We start from the raw sequence: 17401 nt of genomic DNA on the forward strand, positions 1-17401 counted from the left end.
GTCAGAATGAGTTAGGAGAAGTATGAAATCTTTTTTCTCTCCTTCAACACTAAGAATTGTTTGCATTATGCTAAAAAAGAGTCATTTTGCAGCTCTATTCTTCATAAATATGTTCCTACAGACTTGCTGAACACAGCAAAATTAAAACATCCCCTTTTCACTGGCTTTCTCCAGAGAAGAAAGCAAGCAAAATTTTAAAAGAATTTTTAATAATTGTAGCAATCTTTGGCTTAAAAAAAACAATGTATCAGAAAATATGTATGAAATTAAATCCAGTCCATGGCCTAAGATTAAAAAGTTGTCAGGGCATATAAGTGATCAATTATGACATCTATGAACTTGGTGCCAAGAGACCTTGATTTCAAATCTCTGTTTTGGATAACTCATTCAAATTCTCCTGGCCCCAGCTCCAACGTTATAAAATACGTTATAAAATAGGGATATCTCTCTAGCCTGCCTCATAAGATTATTTTAAGAATCAATTTCATGCATTCCAACATGTATTTCAACAAATACTTTGCTGAATGTCACTGTTCTAGGCATCATTGATACAGCCCTCCTAGAATTCACATTCTAGTAAGAAAGAAACAGATATCAAGAAAGTAGATGATGTATACCTTCAAGGAATAATTAGTGCTCATAAGGAAAGTATACCAGAGTAAGGGGATAGAGAATGACCAGTAAGACATGCATTTATTGGGGAAGGGAGGCAGGTTTTCTCTGACGAATTGATTTCTGAGAGGAGATCTGAGTGAAGTGAGAGGGTAAACTGTGTCAACATCTATATGAAGAACATTCCAGGCAAAGGAGCTGCAAAAGAAAGGCCCTGAGGTAGGCACATGCTTAGGACTGTCCAGGAACAGCAAAGAAACCAGGATGGCTGAAGCCAAATGACCGAAAGGAAGAAAAGAAGGAAATAAGGTTAGAGAGAGAGAGAGAGACTGGGGCCAGATATATGTGTGAAAGTATTTTGTAAACTATTACTGATTACAAAATTGTAAGGCTGATTCACCCCAAATGGCATGAGAGACTGGCGTCATTCTTCATAAATTTTAAATGGTTTGTACTTGTCACTTTAGACCTTGAAATAGTGTTACTCATTGTATTGGTATGGGTTATTTTATCAAATGAGCTAACTCTGCCACACATGAGCACATGTGCACACACGCACAGTGCAGAGCTTTGCCTCCACTCTCTATGTCCTGTGATCGAACAGTCTGGGATTTCTCATTTTCCTTCGACATTAACAAATGGTACCATACAGTACCAACAGTACCACAGAGACCTCCAAAGTCATGACTTCTGTTGATTCCAAAGCAACAGCCAGGCCCTTGTTACAACTGTAGCCTAACCTTGATTTCACTATTAGAGAAGAACACTGAAAACTTAGAGATGAGTCAAAACAAAAACGACAAACATCAATCAAAGTATTGATATAGGAAACCAAAAGAAACAAATAAATGAGCTAGGACACACATGGAGATTGTAAAGAAAAACCATAAACAGAAAGAGGGCACACAAATTTTTATTTGTTAGATGACAGCTGAGGTTGGGCCACTAGACAATGATATAACCAGATCCCCGAAGAACATTTGGTTCTCTGGGGATCTCAAAAATACGCAGCCCACAGAGAGCTTAAAAATAACAGGAACGTCAACGTAGTGAAATCCACAGCTACAGTTTTAGAATTCCTCTTCCCTGACCCTCTCCTTTGCTGCTTGCATCTTCCCCTCTAGCGGACTCATCTGCCATCTCCAACCTGCCCCTTCTACAGTCCTTATCTCTCAAACGTTGCTCCCAATGCTTGCTCTCTTTCCTATGTTTAATGCCTACATGGTGTTTGGTTAAACATCTCCCCCAGTATGTCTTTCTGTGCTAGTTTCTCAGTGTATCGATGAATAAAGCTAATCTTCCTTCTCCCTCGAATCAGTTTTCCTTTATGACTCCACAATTTCTGTTCTGTGCACCAAAATTCTTGGTAACTCAAGCTCAAATCCTCAAAGACATCTATGAGGGCTCCCCTCTCACCTACTCCCCAGTCCAATCAATTATTAAGCTCCATTAATTCCCTTTGAATGTCACTTGTCCCCTTCCCTCTGTTGGCCCCACCCTTCTACCTCTTGCCTACAGAATAGTGGCTTCTCAAGCATACCTCTTCCTCTAGCCTCTCTCCTTTCAATGTATTTAATAAAGTGCCACCAGGGGATCTTCCAAAGTATACCTCTAATTAGACCACTGCTCTCCTCAAAAAATTTTATATCCAAGGGTATTAGAGCTATAAAAATATCAAAAGAGAAGTCTGTAAAAGAATTTGGACAAAATTAGAGATCAATACCTGTATTAGTTTGCAGAGTGATCATAGATTACTCTAATACCTTACTACCTAAATTCTACAAAAAAATCCAAATTTGAATAATTCTTGGTCTCCAGATTTGTGAAAATTTGATCTTGAAGAATACATACTTTCCTTCTACAATTCAACATGTTCTAAATATGCTGCATTGACAGTTCCTGGTATAACAAAAGGTTATTTCTGTTTTTGTTGTTGTTCCCTGCCTTTTTTTTTTTTTTTTTTTGTTCCCTGACTTTAGGTAAGAACTAAGAGTTAAGTATAATGGCATATTCATTTAGAATTTCATGTGCATTTCACTGATGTCAGTAGATTGGCATTAATTATACTGGAACAGAATATTTGATGTATCTAAAAAAAATCAGTCATGTGGAACAGTACACAACCTCAAGTTTTAGGTACAAAATCTGAATCTTAATTCAGAAAGCCTGATATTCATATAACCCCCACTGCGTAAAATTTCTGAACTTCAGATAAAGGCTCAGTAATGTTTTACATTTATTCCATAAAGCACTAGAATGAGAGACAGTGTATGTTTGCTTCCCTGAAGCTTTCATCGTTCTCCGGTGTTTTATGGTAAAATTTGTTTCAATTTCTAAGCTGCAGAGTCAAAATGCTGTGACCAAAAGCTATGGGTCATATTTTCTTTGTATTACAGAAGTTCTGGATTGATCATCTTCTTTGTGTGCAGTATATATCAGAGTGGCAAGGAATGGTTTTCCATTGTATAAAACTTCTCCCAACAAACACCCCCAGCAATATATATATATATATATATATTTAACACCTAACCCAAACGCAACTCCCACAGATAATTTCTTTCAGAGTCTAACAATCCATAAAGTTCAAAGTGTTCTAGAACTTTTCAAAACTATAGTCTGAAACTACAATTCACATTGCATGCCTGCACATGAATGCAGGCACACACACACACTAAGTAGTCTTTCAGCCATCTCACCAATGGATCCCATGGATAGGTTCTGAGAACCCAGATAGACAGGTGGAGGCAAGATAGATCTGTGGTTGTGAAATGAGGGGCAAAAGAGATCCAGAGAGACTATTCTAGAATAGCAGTGATCTGTGAGCCAAAGAGGCTATCCAAAGAAACATCCAAGACAAGGGGGACCAGGTGAAAAACTATGCCCAGAAAAAAGATCACCTGAGTTAAGCGAGTCTGAGAGGGATTTGAATAGAAGGCTCAGGCTTGAATTCCTTGAAGCACCAATACATAAAGCAAGACCACAAAATGGGTTTTTTTGTTATTGTTTTATTGTTGCTTCATTTTCTGCATCTGTACATTTTCTTAATTTTTTTCTTTCTGTACCTGAATTATTTTAGTAAGAAGAAAAGTACTAACAAGTTTTATTTATTTTCTAGGCTATAACACCCAGAATTGTGCTGTCACAAAAAGAGCTCAGAAGTGGAATCAGAAGTCCTGAGTTTGAGAATAAACCTGATGCTGTCTGATGGTGTGGAATTAAGCAAGCGATCTAACCTCTGTAATAACTGCCATCATCTTTTGACCTAATGAACATGTACTCTTTGCCCATGATATCTCATCAAATATTCACATCAATGAAGTAGACTGGTCTTGTGCCACCATTACATAGATGAATGAACTGAAACCTAAAGAAATTAAATAATTGCCCAAGATTACAGAGCTAGCAAATGGCAGAACTAGGAACAGAACTCAGAACTGTGTCTCCTAACCTTTTCAACTATAAAATAAAGACATGCTGTGAGTCTCGAACTATTCTACTTCTGAGTTCCCATGAAGGCAAGGACCCTGTATTAGTTTCACTCACAGATATATCTCAAGCACTTGGACCAGTGCTTCGCACACAATAGGTACTCAGTAAATATTTGTTGTAATACCTGCACAGCAGATTGAAATCATGGTTTTGAGAGTTCTGGAACAGCTCTCAAAAGTCACCTTCTACAAACTGAAATTTCTTTGGGGTCTCATAATTTAACTTAAAACTTTATGTGCACTTTGTATTCTACTTCATAATATCACCTATGTGGTTTAATAACATCACAATATGTGGTTTAACCTAAATATTTTTCAAACTATTCAACTCTTAAGTAACTTTAACCCCCCTTCCCTCAGCAAATAAGTAATATCAGTGCTCCTGGAAGATTCAATAAATTTGGCATAGGGTTTCTTGTATGCCTGGCACACCTCACATACCACCATGTGTATATACTTGGGCTAAGGAGCTTGGACCTAAGTGGCCTCAAATGTTCTCATCAGCTCAAAAATGCTATGCTTTTGGAACAGAGCATAATCTCCCAGCTAAAAATGAACTAGTAAGACATACAGTGGAACATCTTTGTTCTGGATGTAAAGATGCTATGTCTTTCATCTAAGACTGCATTAGGTTTTTTTGGCAGCTGAAATTAAAATTAGTTCATTTTAAGCTTATCATGAACCAAACCCCTAGGTCCTTCTTATAGGAACTGTTATAAGCCAGATACTCCCCATCTTATATTGGCATATTTTTATTTTTTGCACCTGTGTGCAAATTTTTACCTTTCCTCCCTAATAAAATTAATCATTAGGCTCAGGTCATCATTCCAGTCTGTTGAGAGCTGTCTTGAACCCAGTTGTGTCATCGATCATAATATCCATCTGACAGAAAATCGTCAGATATGACTTTCATATCTTCATCCAAAGCATTTACAAAATAAATACGTAAATAAAAACAGTGCAGGACAGACCTTTAGGGCACACCCCTACACACCTTCATCTAGGTCAAAGATACTCATGATCAAGAGGAGACACAGGCCTTAGTAAAAGGACATATCAAAATCCTTGTGTGGGCATGAGATATTTTTATATTTTTCAAAAGAACAGGAATTAGCTTTAAAGGACTAGACACACTGAACTAGGATAACAAAGAATAATTCCTCAACATTCTAGGTACTGTTGATCAATTACCTGTGAATTTGCCCATCTGCACTTTCATCTGTTTTTGTCTACAGGATACATTAAAAAAAAAAAATGTTGACCACATGAGCTTCTAAATCAGGATCTCTGGTGAACTATTCTAGTAGTCTGTTTTTTAATGAGGCTAATTTGGCATTATTTAGTTCCAGTGTTTTTTCTCTGAGAGTTCAAAAACAATAGGCATTTTTTTCTGGAAATTAACATACATTTCACTGGTATAAAGATTCTGGAATTTTCCTTTTATCCATCACTTTTTTTTTTATTCTTATGTTAATCCCCATACATTACATCATTAGTTTTAGATGAAGTGTTCCATGATTCATTGTTTGTGCATAACACCCAGTGCTCCATGCAGAATGTGCCCTCCTCAATAACCACCACCAGGCTAACCCATCCTCCCACCCCCCTCCCCTCTAGAACCCTGTTTGTTTTTCAGAGTCCATCGTCTCTCATGGTTCGTCTACCCCTCCGATTTCCCCCATTATCCATCACTTTTAAGATCACTTTTATCTATCTGGAGCAGATGTTTACAGAACCCCACTATACCCCCTCAGTCTTCCCTGAAAGTCACTGCACACTTTCTCCCTTCATATCTGCCAGAGGACATTCTCTGCCAAAGGAGCCTGCTAAACCCATGAGCAGGGCAGCTGAATCCGCCCTCAGAGAGATAATTCTGAGGCACATTCCACAGTGTCTCAGAAGGACCTAAGACAGCACGAATATAATTCCCAATCGGAATAATTCACTACAATGTCCCTCTGTTTGCTTTCCTCCCTTCCTCTCACTTTCCCATTCCCATTCTGTTTCCTGGGATCACTTTCCAAAAACCTACTTGCACCCAAATCCTTATCTCTGAGTATGCTTTGGGGAAAATCAAAACTAAGACACAATCTCCAAACACCCAGCACTGTTCCATCTGTGTGATTCTCCTAAAACTACTGGAAGTGTTTGCCCAGTCACATCAAATGTTGTTTCACTACCCATGGATACGGTGCATTTGTGCCTACAGACCAGAAATCACTGAAAACCTACCTATGGGTGCTTTTCTATCACTGTAGATAGAAAAAAGATAACCATCTCCTTTGGGCTTCAGTGGCCCTTAGTCATGCTTATTTTATGTTTTACAATATGAAAGCCATCCTTCTTGCTGGAGAAGAGGAAAACAAAATAGCAGTTAAGCAGTATTCTCTTTTTCTCTCTCAAGATACCTCAAGGTCATATTGAAAGTCTTCAAAAGAAGAACCCAAGATTAAAAATATATACACAGTTATAAAACTAAGCAAAACCCAAATATTAGGTTGGAAAGTTAAATCAACCATTTGTAAGATAGTTAGCATCTATCTATAAGTCACTAAGAGACTAAACAGTTTGGCAAGTGGGAATATTGTTCTTATCATCCAAGGGTCTAAATTCCAAACTAGGGTTCTATTATTCTTTCAACAAACACTTCTTCAGTTCCCAGTATGTGTCAGGCACTGTGCTAAAAAATGGGGAGCTACATCTGAGAACAAGATATCCCCCTGACAATAAGGAGCTTACAGGTGAGTGAACAGTGTTGGGGTAGGTATGGGCAGGAGCAACCCATCTGACCATTCCACATCATTCCTCCATAGCCATTCAAGTAGGATCTTGAATTTCTATATTAAATTGATACTTAACTCATATCCTAAAGCTTCTGAGTCCTTTTAATAAATTGGCATATTCTTCTGCCTACACTTTTTTTACCCAGATGGTAAAACAGAATATTCCTCACAGCTCCCAAAATTCTTTGTTATGTTCTAATCCCTCTTAATTCTCTTCCACTGGGAAGTTTCATTTGGCTGAAAGTAAATAGCACCTTATTAGAGATAAAAGAAGATTATGCTAGAGGCAGAGGCGCTGAGGGGAATATGCTGAGTCCATGTAAAATGGTCCTCATGGGAAGCCTGCCAGATTAGCTCGTTACGCCAAAAATGACCACCTCGTGGTCAAGAACATCAGCCTTACAACACCAAAGGCGCCTTCTCGGAAACTGCCACAGAGCAAATATATTCCAAACGTGGCCTGGCACTAAACTGCATTAAACCCTGGTAAGAAACCGAGGTCCCACAACCCTGGTTTCATGCGGTAACTCGGAGGACAGATTTGGGAATATCACTTCAGATACTGCTTGTCTTTGCAAGAAGCCTTTTCGGGCTGAACACAAAAAGTTCACCAGAGACATACTGCATGTGATTTTTGTACACCATTTATAATGACCTTTTTCAGAAAATGCACTGTTGACATGATTCATTCTTTTTTTAGACTCGCGTAGCAATCGCTTTTGGAAAACCCAGCTATTGAAATACCTAAGTCTAAAAGAAGAAAATTCGCTTTTTATTATGTTTCTTTCATTAAAGTGAGTCAGATGTGTCACTGCTGTTTAAGTAGAATTATTTAACAGATTTGTTCTGGAAGAAAAACACCTCAGGAAACACAGTAAGAGGTTTTTAAGCCCTTGTTATGGAAACAGTTTCTTGCTTATGTCCCATTTCCCCTCCTCCAACTGAATAGGCCTGATACCCACTGGCTGATGAGATGATAAATTACAGAGACAGAGACAACTTTGGTTTTCTGCTCCTTTACTAGCTTTGTGGCCTTAAGAGAGTCACTTAATCTTCCTGAAACTCAAGTTTCCTCTTTTTCAAAAGACTCATTAAGGATTAAAAGAGATGATATATTGACAATGCCTGGCACAGAACTGGTAGTCCGTACAGGAACCGAAGGTCAAGGAGTTAGCAACCACAAGAGCAACCCAGGGACAAGGAGCAAGTCAGGCCTCTGCTCTCGTGCGCTTCCAAGTTCCATGCCCTGGCTTGGCGGGGCCACAGGTTTGGGAGATTTCCTCTTCATTTTCACTCCCAGTATCTTAGACAACTGAAGTTTTCATGCATACACGGGGACTCAGGATCAAGGACAACACCAGCTTAATCCAGTTTGTGAGGCTGTCATGCCAGTGATTCTAGCATGCCTACATGTAATTTATTATTCTTAGAGATTTTTCTCTCCTTATCCTAGAGGGTAAAGGAGAGAAGTCCTTGCCCAGCGCAGAATGGTCTCTATCTAAAGAGGATGGGCACTTACTTGTTAAACTTTATTATTTAATCAGACTCTTATTAAAGTGGGAGTTACGCTGTTAACTCATCAGATATGGGTATTATCTAACAACATTAAATGCTAAAGAATAAAAGCCTATCTTGTCCAACATAGAAAATATTTGATATACAGGTTAATGTCAAGATACGTGACACTTCTAAACACTCAGTGTTTGTCAGATTGTTTTACTTGTCAACCACATTACTGTATAGTAAAATACATTGTCAAAAGGCATTTCTTTGAGAGGGCATTTCTTTTGTTGATTTGCCTAATTTTGCTGTACGAGTAATTAGCCATGACAATGAGCATAGGTGCAGATCCTAAGAGAAATAGGATTAGCTGAAATGAAACCATGCTACACGCAAGTCATTGTGATAAAAATGAAGCATGAGACTAACACCGGCAAAAATGCTGTACTTCCTCAGGCTCATGGCCACCAAACACATCCTTTTCGACATTTGCTGGAATGATAAACATTTTCCAGTCTGGTAGGTGTTTTTTTAAAGTGAACTTGCACAAATGGCATTTTAATACAGAAGACAATCCAAATTCATAAATTTTACACATTTCAAGGAAAACATTCAGACAAGCTCAAAGAACTCAGAGACAGAAAAAAAAAAAACCTCAATATGTAAAATCCAAATTTTACAAGAAAATCAATATGAAACCCTTTCTTTTTGGACATATAGGTATTGCTGTACCACATTTAAAGCAGATCAGAATTCTTCATTGATAGTTCAAAAATATGAACTCTAAACAAAGTTTAGAAGCAGAAGCTTTTTTGTAGCACACTGGTTTCCATGGTATAGTCTGTGTAGAAATATTCCACTAGAGGGATAAAGTACTTGAAAGATATAATAATTTGTCATCTGGTAGCACCTTGGTTCTTTAAAGAGCTTTCATTGTTTAATTTTGGGGGCTCCCTGGGATCTACAGCTTCCTCAGATTATGGATTTCTCTTCCAATCAATAAACACATTGCTTTTTTTGAGGAGAATAAACAGCACAGATTAGGTTCCACTTGCTGTGAAGGTCATGATCACCACCATGAGAATGAGTTTCTTCTTTTTAGTTGAGAATTGGAATGAGTTTATGATGATCTCAGTGTAAAATGTCGTATCTCACAGATGAGGCTAAGCCAGAGAAAGATACTAATGCTCAAGGTAAGGCCATTTTACCAATCCTCCACAACCCACCTTGGTATTTCATGCTCATGTAAATTTTCCTTTCAGTTAAAAAAAAAATCTATTGCTCTATGCTCCATGGGTTTTTTTTTAAGCTACATAAAAATAAGAAATTTAGTTTTGCTGTTTGCTTCTGAAGCAGGACAGATGTTTAAGAAATTACAGTTAACTTCAATATATGCAAATCTTATTTTTCCTAAAGGGAAAAAATTGCTAATGATGTTCTTGCAACTACAAACTTCTCCTCACCTGAGGAGATCATTTTAAGAATTACTTGTTATTCAAATTGGAAACAGAATTAATGCAGAACAGCCTAAATTGTTTCTTGGGCATATTATTCTAATGATGGGTAAATCTGAGGAAAATTACTTAGAAATATTCATTCCAGGGATTACAATGATCAGTTTTACGGAGTCATCAATTCCTTAATTACTCAATAACACACTTGTTACCCCCCATTTCTTTTTTTTTTTTAAAGATTTTTATTTATTTATTTGACAGAGAGAGACACAGTGAGAGAGGGAACACAAGGAGGGGGAGTGGGAGAGGAAGAAGCAGGAGAGGGAGAAACAGGCTTCCCGCAGAGCAGGGAGCCTGACGCGGGGCTCGATCCCAGGACCCTGGGATCATGACCTGAGCCGAAGGCAGACAGTTAACGACTGAGCCACCCAGGCGCCCGCCCCCCCCATTTCTAATGGGAACAATCTCTGTCACCAATTTGGTGAGTGATTTCATTGTTTTAATACAGCTAAAAATAGGAATATTTATAGAAACCATTACATTTCAGAGAGACTTACACCAGTTCCAAAAAGAAAAGATATAGTTTTGAAAAATAAAACAGAATTTAGGGAATAGGCATAAATTTAAGACCACCAGTACATTGCTTTCATTATCTGCATGTTTGAAAAATCTTAATGATACCTTTAAAGACTTACAGACTGCTTTGTTTTGTTTTTTGATTCAATAGTTGATTGAGAAAACCTGAGTCCATTAAGTGAAGAAAATTACCAAATCACGGGCCTGGATGGCAAGAGACACAGAGTGTGTCATCAACTGCATGGATGACCTGCACCAATATTTAATCCCTCAGGATGTCAGTGTCTGCCATGGCAAAGTGACAAGGTTGAACTAAGTGATCCCTCATGTCATTCTTTGTATTTACTGCTAGTACATATTTGGAAGACTCTTATCAGAATTTTTTTAATATGACAACTAATTTTTATGAATATTTTTAAAGATAATTAAGGTAAGAGGATAGCCATATATTTGCATGTACATTAAAGTTCAGAAGGATACACAGTAGTTCATGGGAAGAAGTAGAGTGTGTGTGTGTGTGTGTGTGTGGAGAATGGGGAAGGGTTTGTCTCTTCATATTCTTCTCAAATCTAAAAATGTTTATACCACAAGCATTTAACTTTTGCAATCAAAATAACGTAAACCAAATATACATGAAAACTGTAGTACAAAGATTCCTTCATGATTACTATTTTTGAATTTCAAATACACAATTATTATTCCATGGCTATACTGATGTTTTTTGTTTTTTGTTTTTTTCAGAAAATATTTAAGTTTAGAGTTGTCTTTACCCTGATGTTCTCCTTTTTGTCTGCTTATCCAGTTTCTACTTAACTTCCAAGTCCTGTTCACATATCACCTCCACCTTCTCCTGTCCTGGCTTTTCATAAGCAGCTCCACTCTAGTACCTGCACCGGAATGGAGTCATGTTCAATGTCTCTCTTGTCTTACTCTTTATTTCCTCCCAAATTCTTAGCACAATGCCTGGCATTGGGAGGAGACTTTGCATTTTTTTTAAAGATTTTTTAAATTCTATTTATTTGAGAGACAGAGAGAGAGAGAGAGAGCAAGCACAAGCAAGGGGAGGGGCAGAGGTAGAGGGAGAAGCAGGCTCCCCGCTTAGCAGGGAGCCTGACACAGGGCTCGATCCCAGGACCTTGAGCAAAGGCAAAAGGCAAAGTCTTAACCAACTGATCCACCCAGGCGCCCCGGACACTGTGTATTTTATCCCTGGAACACACTGTGAAATCTGACACCTTATAAACTCTACTCAAGGGATTTTTCTTATGCCATTGAAAACATAAGGAGAAAGAAAAAGTAAAAATCCTACTGCATACTATAAACACCTCTGACAAGTAACAATTTGAGCTAATGTCAGTGGAAGTATTTTAGCCGGATAAGGAGCTAATTCTTTAGGGCTGCTTTGCCTGGGCTTCCTGGATAGAGTCAGATTCACTGACAATCATCTAAAGGTATTCTATCATCTAAATTTCTTAAAAGAATTTTCTAATCCAAAATTCTGCAGGAACGGGAATTAAATTTAATGAAAAAAATGGTGAAGTGTTGGACTCGGTAAAAATAGTAAGAATCAGAATTGTGAATTGTGTCTTTCTGCACATGACTGCTAAGGTTAGCAACAGCAAGCAGCCCATTTCTTAGAAGAGGAAGCTGAGAACCAAGACTGAATCAGAGGCAGCTGATTTGTAATGGACAGCAACTTGTAATAGTCCAGGATATGGAAACAGAATTCAAGTTCTCTTTTCATCACTCACTCTCTGTGCCAATTTGGACAAGTCACTTCGGTTATCTGAGCTTAATTTCCTTATCTGTATAACATACAGAATCCCTGCCTATGGGATTATTGGAAAGATTAGATGCCCTAGTGTATATAAAACCAATGCAAAAGCTATTTATTGTATATGGATATAGAATACTATTGTTCATTATAGGGATTTCTTCAATAATTCTTCTTCCCTAGCTTCCAAGGGTTGGGCAGAAGTGCATGGTGGAGAATAGGCCAATGCATGGGAACCAGAAGTCTTCTAGTCTTTGCTCATACCCTTTCTAAATGGGTAGCTTAAGGCACGTCTTAAGCTCTCTGCTTTGGTTTCCCACTGGGGAAAAAAAAGGAACAATATTATGTTCACATAGCTGAACTATTTAAAATAATCAAATGGAAAAATGGTTGTGAAATGCTTTGCAAAGCCAAGAGCTTTCAGCCAAGACAAGCACATTCGTGTCTTGAAAAGTGGGTGACAGGTAAAGTGACTCATGCAGGGATGCTCAACCTTCTATTATACATAGGAAGAAACTAGGCTAGAAACTGTTTTCAAGTTCCTTCTACTCCACTACCTATTTGAATAAGTGGATCATGTACACAAAATATTGGTCAAAAAATATATAACACTATACAAATGGAAGCTCTATTTTCTAATATAAAAGAAGAAAGCAAAAAAAATTTATATGCATAAATAGGTTAAAATAATATTTGGACATTGAGGCATTACTGTTTGGTTACATTATAAAACAAAATACATTTACTGTATATATTTGACAATGACTTCACTGACTAGTTCTTCACAGTTACTACTGGTTTCCAGCCACTCAACTACTTTCCATCAAAATTAAACACCCTTTATTTCCAAGTCTGTTTGGGTATAACTGCTGCTTGTCCTGGTTGTACAACCAAGGATTTATTTAAAAATTTATCTCAGGCTTGCCCAAAACGTTCTCGAGCATTTACCAACTAAAGAAAATGAACCTGACTTTCTTGCAATCAAAGTTTCTAATGAACTTTATCTATGAAGGTATAATGAGTTGTGACTGCTTGTTTACTTTTTGTTTTGATGTGTTTTATTTTTTAAATTATATCAACTTACTATAGAACACCTTTCCTGATATTGTTGTAAGTTTCCACTGAGTTCAAATTAAAAAAAAAAAAAAAGGATTTTTGAAAATTCTTTTAATACTTTAAGAGAACAAAAAGATAATGACTTTTTCACATGCTGGTTAACTGAACAATGTTATATTGTGTCACTTTTGTATTCACTTCTCTCTCTAGGGATAATCTTTATGCATCATTCAAATTTACTATTATGACATAAAAAGATGGCTCCAAACAAAATTGCTGATCCTTGTTTACACACACAAAGGGATTTGAAATATAAATCTTCATATTGGCAGTTTGTGAAATGTCATTCCATTATGTGATAACTTCCTGTTCTATAATTTGGGTCAACATCTGAAAAAATCATTATATCATTACAAAATAACTACAAAAGTACCCTCTTTCCAAAAAAAACTTACCTTTTACCAGATTTGAGACAAAAACAACCTCAGAAACTCTGCTCCCTTCTTTAAGACTCTTACTGTCCTACTAAGCTGTAGCTATTTATTCACTTCTCCTCCAGCACTGGATCATAAACTCCTTAGGGCAGGGCCCATGCATAAACCATCTTTATAATCCAAAGAGCTTGGCACCTAGAAGGTGCATCAAAAGTGTTTGCAGGAAAAAAAAAAAAAAGTGTTTGCAGAGTTGAGTTTACGTAACAAGTGATGTATGCTACACTCATAACTTTACCCTCTATTACTAACCTTGCGTGGAGACGGAGAAGACACCCCAAACAGCATGCCCTTCACCAGCCATAAACACCTGCTCAGCCTGACTCCTTCTGGAGACGAGGACATACCTGCTATTCCTTGTCCTTACACCAGCACAACTATGTAAAGACAGAGCAGAAAGAACCAACACCTTCAAGGGGTCAGTAGCTAGCATGACCAAAAATCCTAATTTTTCTGGGGGCAAGCCCTATTAACACACATTGTCCTGGCATCCAGTTTGGCCTAGGGGATCTCTTTCACCCTCAAAAGTGTTATCTTTTGGATGATAAGTTATATGGTCCTCTTATTACTAGTCATGCTTCAACTGTGTCCTTTTTCTTTACTTGGAGACCTTGAGGGGAGGTTCTGGAAACACCAATGATAGTCAAAATTGTGCAAGGAACAAAGACAGGGTAACTAGAGATTGAGTGGGACATTTTCTGTTGCCCTTAATTAGTACCTAAAACCCAAAACTAAGAATAAATAGACATACAGTATGTCACATTTTATTTTTTTTAAAGATTTTTTATTTATTTATTTGACAGAAAGAGAGAGATTGAGAGCAGGAACACAAGCAGGGAGAGTGGGAGAGAGAGAAGCAGGCTTCCCGCTGAGAAGGGAGCCCAATGCAGGGCTCGATCCCAGGACCCTGGGATCATGACCTGAGCCAAAGGCAGACGCTTAACGACGGAGCCACCCAGGCGCCCCGAGGGAGAGAATCTTAAGCAGGCTCTACACCCAGTGTGGAGCCCAACTTGGGACTCAATCTTGCAACCCTGAGATCATGACCCAAGCTGAAATCAAGAGTTGGACACTTAACTGACTGAGCCACCCAGGTGCCCAGAGTATATCACATTTTTAACAGAATGGCCATCATCAAGAGTCAGAAACCTGTGTCAAAGCTGATGAGGAAGCAGAAAAACTTTCCCCAATACTCCCAAGTCATCAATCCAGCCCCATCCAACTCCCCAGCCCTAGCACTTCTTTTAGCTTATAAACTGAAATGGACAAAAGAAAGAAATGTGGGAGTCCTGAGTTATCAGCTAGAGGGTAGGCCAGAAACCTAAGTGGAATGTAGACAGTGAAGGGAGGGGGACTCCCAGGGAATCATTCAGAGAGAAGGGGGCAATTTGAGAAGAAGAGACCATTATCTCATTCCCCAAAGGACATTTGCTTATACAGAAAACTTTGAGATCTTCCCCACTGTGCCTTCAGAACCGGGGGAAGAAAAGTGGCAAGAGAAATCAGGACCGAGAGAGGAGGAACCCATGGAGGGCCTAAACATCCTGTACTTGGAGTGGCAAAAAGTATGTCTTCCTTTAGGGTCATACAGACACCACCGAGAGAAGCTAGGCTTAAGCTGTCCTGCCGGTACCAGACCCAGGTTCATTCAAAGAGGCTGAGTCCAAACCAAAGCCAGATTTCCTCCAAGGACAACTGTGTGGTAAGGAGATACCATGCCCTTCACACACGCCTTCCACAAAGGGTCATCCCAAATACATGTGCACTTCCAGAGAGACGGTCTTGGGACCCCTGTCCCATCAGACTAGCCATCAGTGGCTAGGCAGTACTGTCCAGACTGGCAGTAACAATGAAGAAGCCACACAGGGCAAGTTAAGAAAAAGACACTGGTACCTTTCTCTTCCCCACTTACCAGTATTAATGTGTAAGAGGAACTAGAAAGAGGAGGAGGACAATGATGAAGAGCCCCAGGGGTAACACAACCCTTCTCACTCTAGGTCATCCAGAGTTACAAGATTTAGGTTAGAGAGGAGATTAGAATTCTAAACTGGATGGATTTTTGTTTTTTTTAAGCTAGAATGACTGGGAAACTTCACATACTGCCCAGTATGTCATTTAGGATGCCATTCAGCAATAAAAGTCGAAATCAACAGAGCTGAGGGAAATAATTAGAGCAAAGTAAAATTTCCAATTTGTACCTTATCAAGTTGAGCTACAAGAACTCAAAATCAAGATTTTTTTTTTCTAAGTCTGAGCTTTGTAAACTAATCAAGTGCTCAAAGATAAATGCTCAAGGTTTTATGAGCCTGGAAAGTGTCCAGCAAGGACTGACTTCTAGTCTGTACCCTATGTTCATATCCTATGCATTAAATGGCTGCTCAACAATTCATGAATTCACATCAATGGTTTAATTTAACAGTATGTGACCCATTGATTAGAATCTGGCTGCGGCCTCAAAGCCTTGCCTGCCTGTTTTCCAAACCAGTTTCCAAGGTCATGCTTTCTCTCCTCCAAATCCATGCATGCCTAAGCCTCGAAAGGATTCCCAGCAAGAAGGACACAACCAAGGGTGTCACGTAGCCTGACTCCCAGGTAACAATCCAGGTAACAATACTTTCTGTCTTCATCTTGTGTGTCTGTTTCTCCTATACTCATATGACTCAAGATTTGAGAAAAGAAAAACCTTCCTCATAAAAATGCTGAGAACCCCTCTCAGGAAGGGTAGTCTAAGGGCCACATTTGCTGCACTATTTACAATAGCCAAATTATGGGTATTCTTTTGAAAACATTCTGAAACACTATATTAGGTCTCTAGGTTTCAGAAATGGCTCTGATTAAAAAAAAAAACAGTTTAATCTTAGCATTAGTGAGTTTAGTAAAGTTTAATCTTAGCATTAATAAGTCTCCAACCCAGGCTCACTCAGGATTGGCTTCCACTAGGCCAGAGGAATATAAAGACAGCTGAGCTCAGGCAAAAAATGGCTAAGTATTAAAGACTTATCTTAGATGTGAAGGCCATGAACCCTTTTTTCTGTCTTCACTGTACTCTTATCCCTGTGAGTTTTATAGCAAGGCTTTTGTAAGATAGAAGTCAAATTAATGGTTTGTCAGAGGTCACAGATCTCTTGGCTCCTGACTTTATCAAGAACTTGGAACTAACCCCAGTATTTCCATGCCTTTGACTCAGCAATATTCAATTTAGTGTGTACCACTGTGCCAATCTTTTTGGTCCACAGCTACCCACAATTCCCATTACAGGAGAAAGATTAATACTAACAAATCTCTACAAGTACTGTAGTCTAAATTTAAAAGAAAGAAGCTTCTTTTCCATATACTTTCAATACCTCTCAAATTACACAGGTCGGCTATAAACTCTACTTATATGTAGTGCCAACCCTTTAAGTTTCAGGAGATATGCGGACACACACCCCACCCCACCCACCCCACCCCCACACACACATTTCACCATCACAATGACCACTCCTACCACTAGGCCACTTGGAAAACAAAATACCAAATTCTGTTACTCATCAGATAGCTAAGAAATAGACTGGAAAGAAACTCATTTAGCAGAATAAACCACAATGAGCTAAACACATCATAAAATGTTTGAATAGGACTTTAACAACATAATCTGAACCAATTTGGTTTTGGTAGTTTCATTTGT

At 38.4% G+C, this 17401-nt stretch overlaps 1 pseudogene; it reads left to right on the plus strand.

Annotated features, from left to right (window-relative positions):
• Positions 1-9524: 9524 nt before the first annotated feature.
• LOC110587489 overlaps positions 9525-17401 on the plus strand; it is an 87194-nt pseudogene continuing 79317 nt past the window's right edge.

This window comes from Neomonachus schauinslandi, chromosome 10 (assembly GCF_002201575.2).
Source record: "Neomonachus schauinslandi chromosome 10, ASM220157v2, whole genome shotgun sequence".
NCBI classification, from domain to species: Eukaryota; Metazoa; Chordata; class Mammalia; order Carnivora; family Phocidae; genus Neomonachus; species Neomonachus schauinslandi.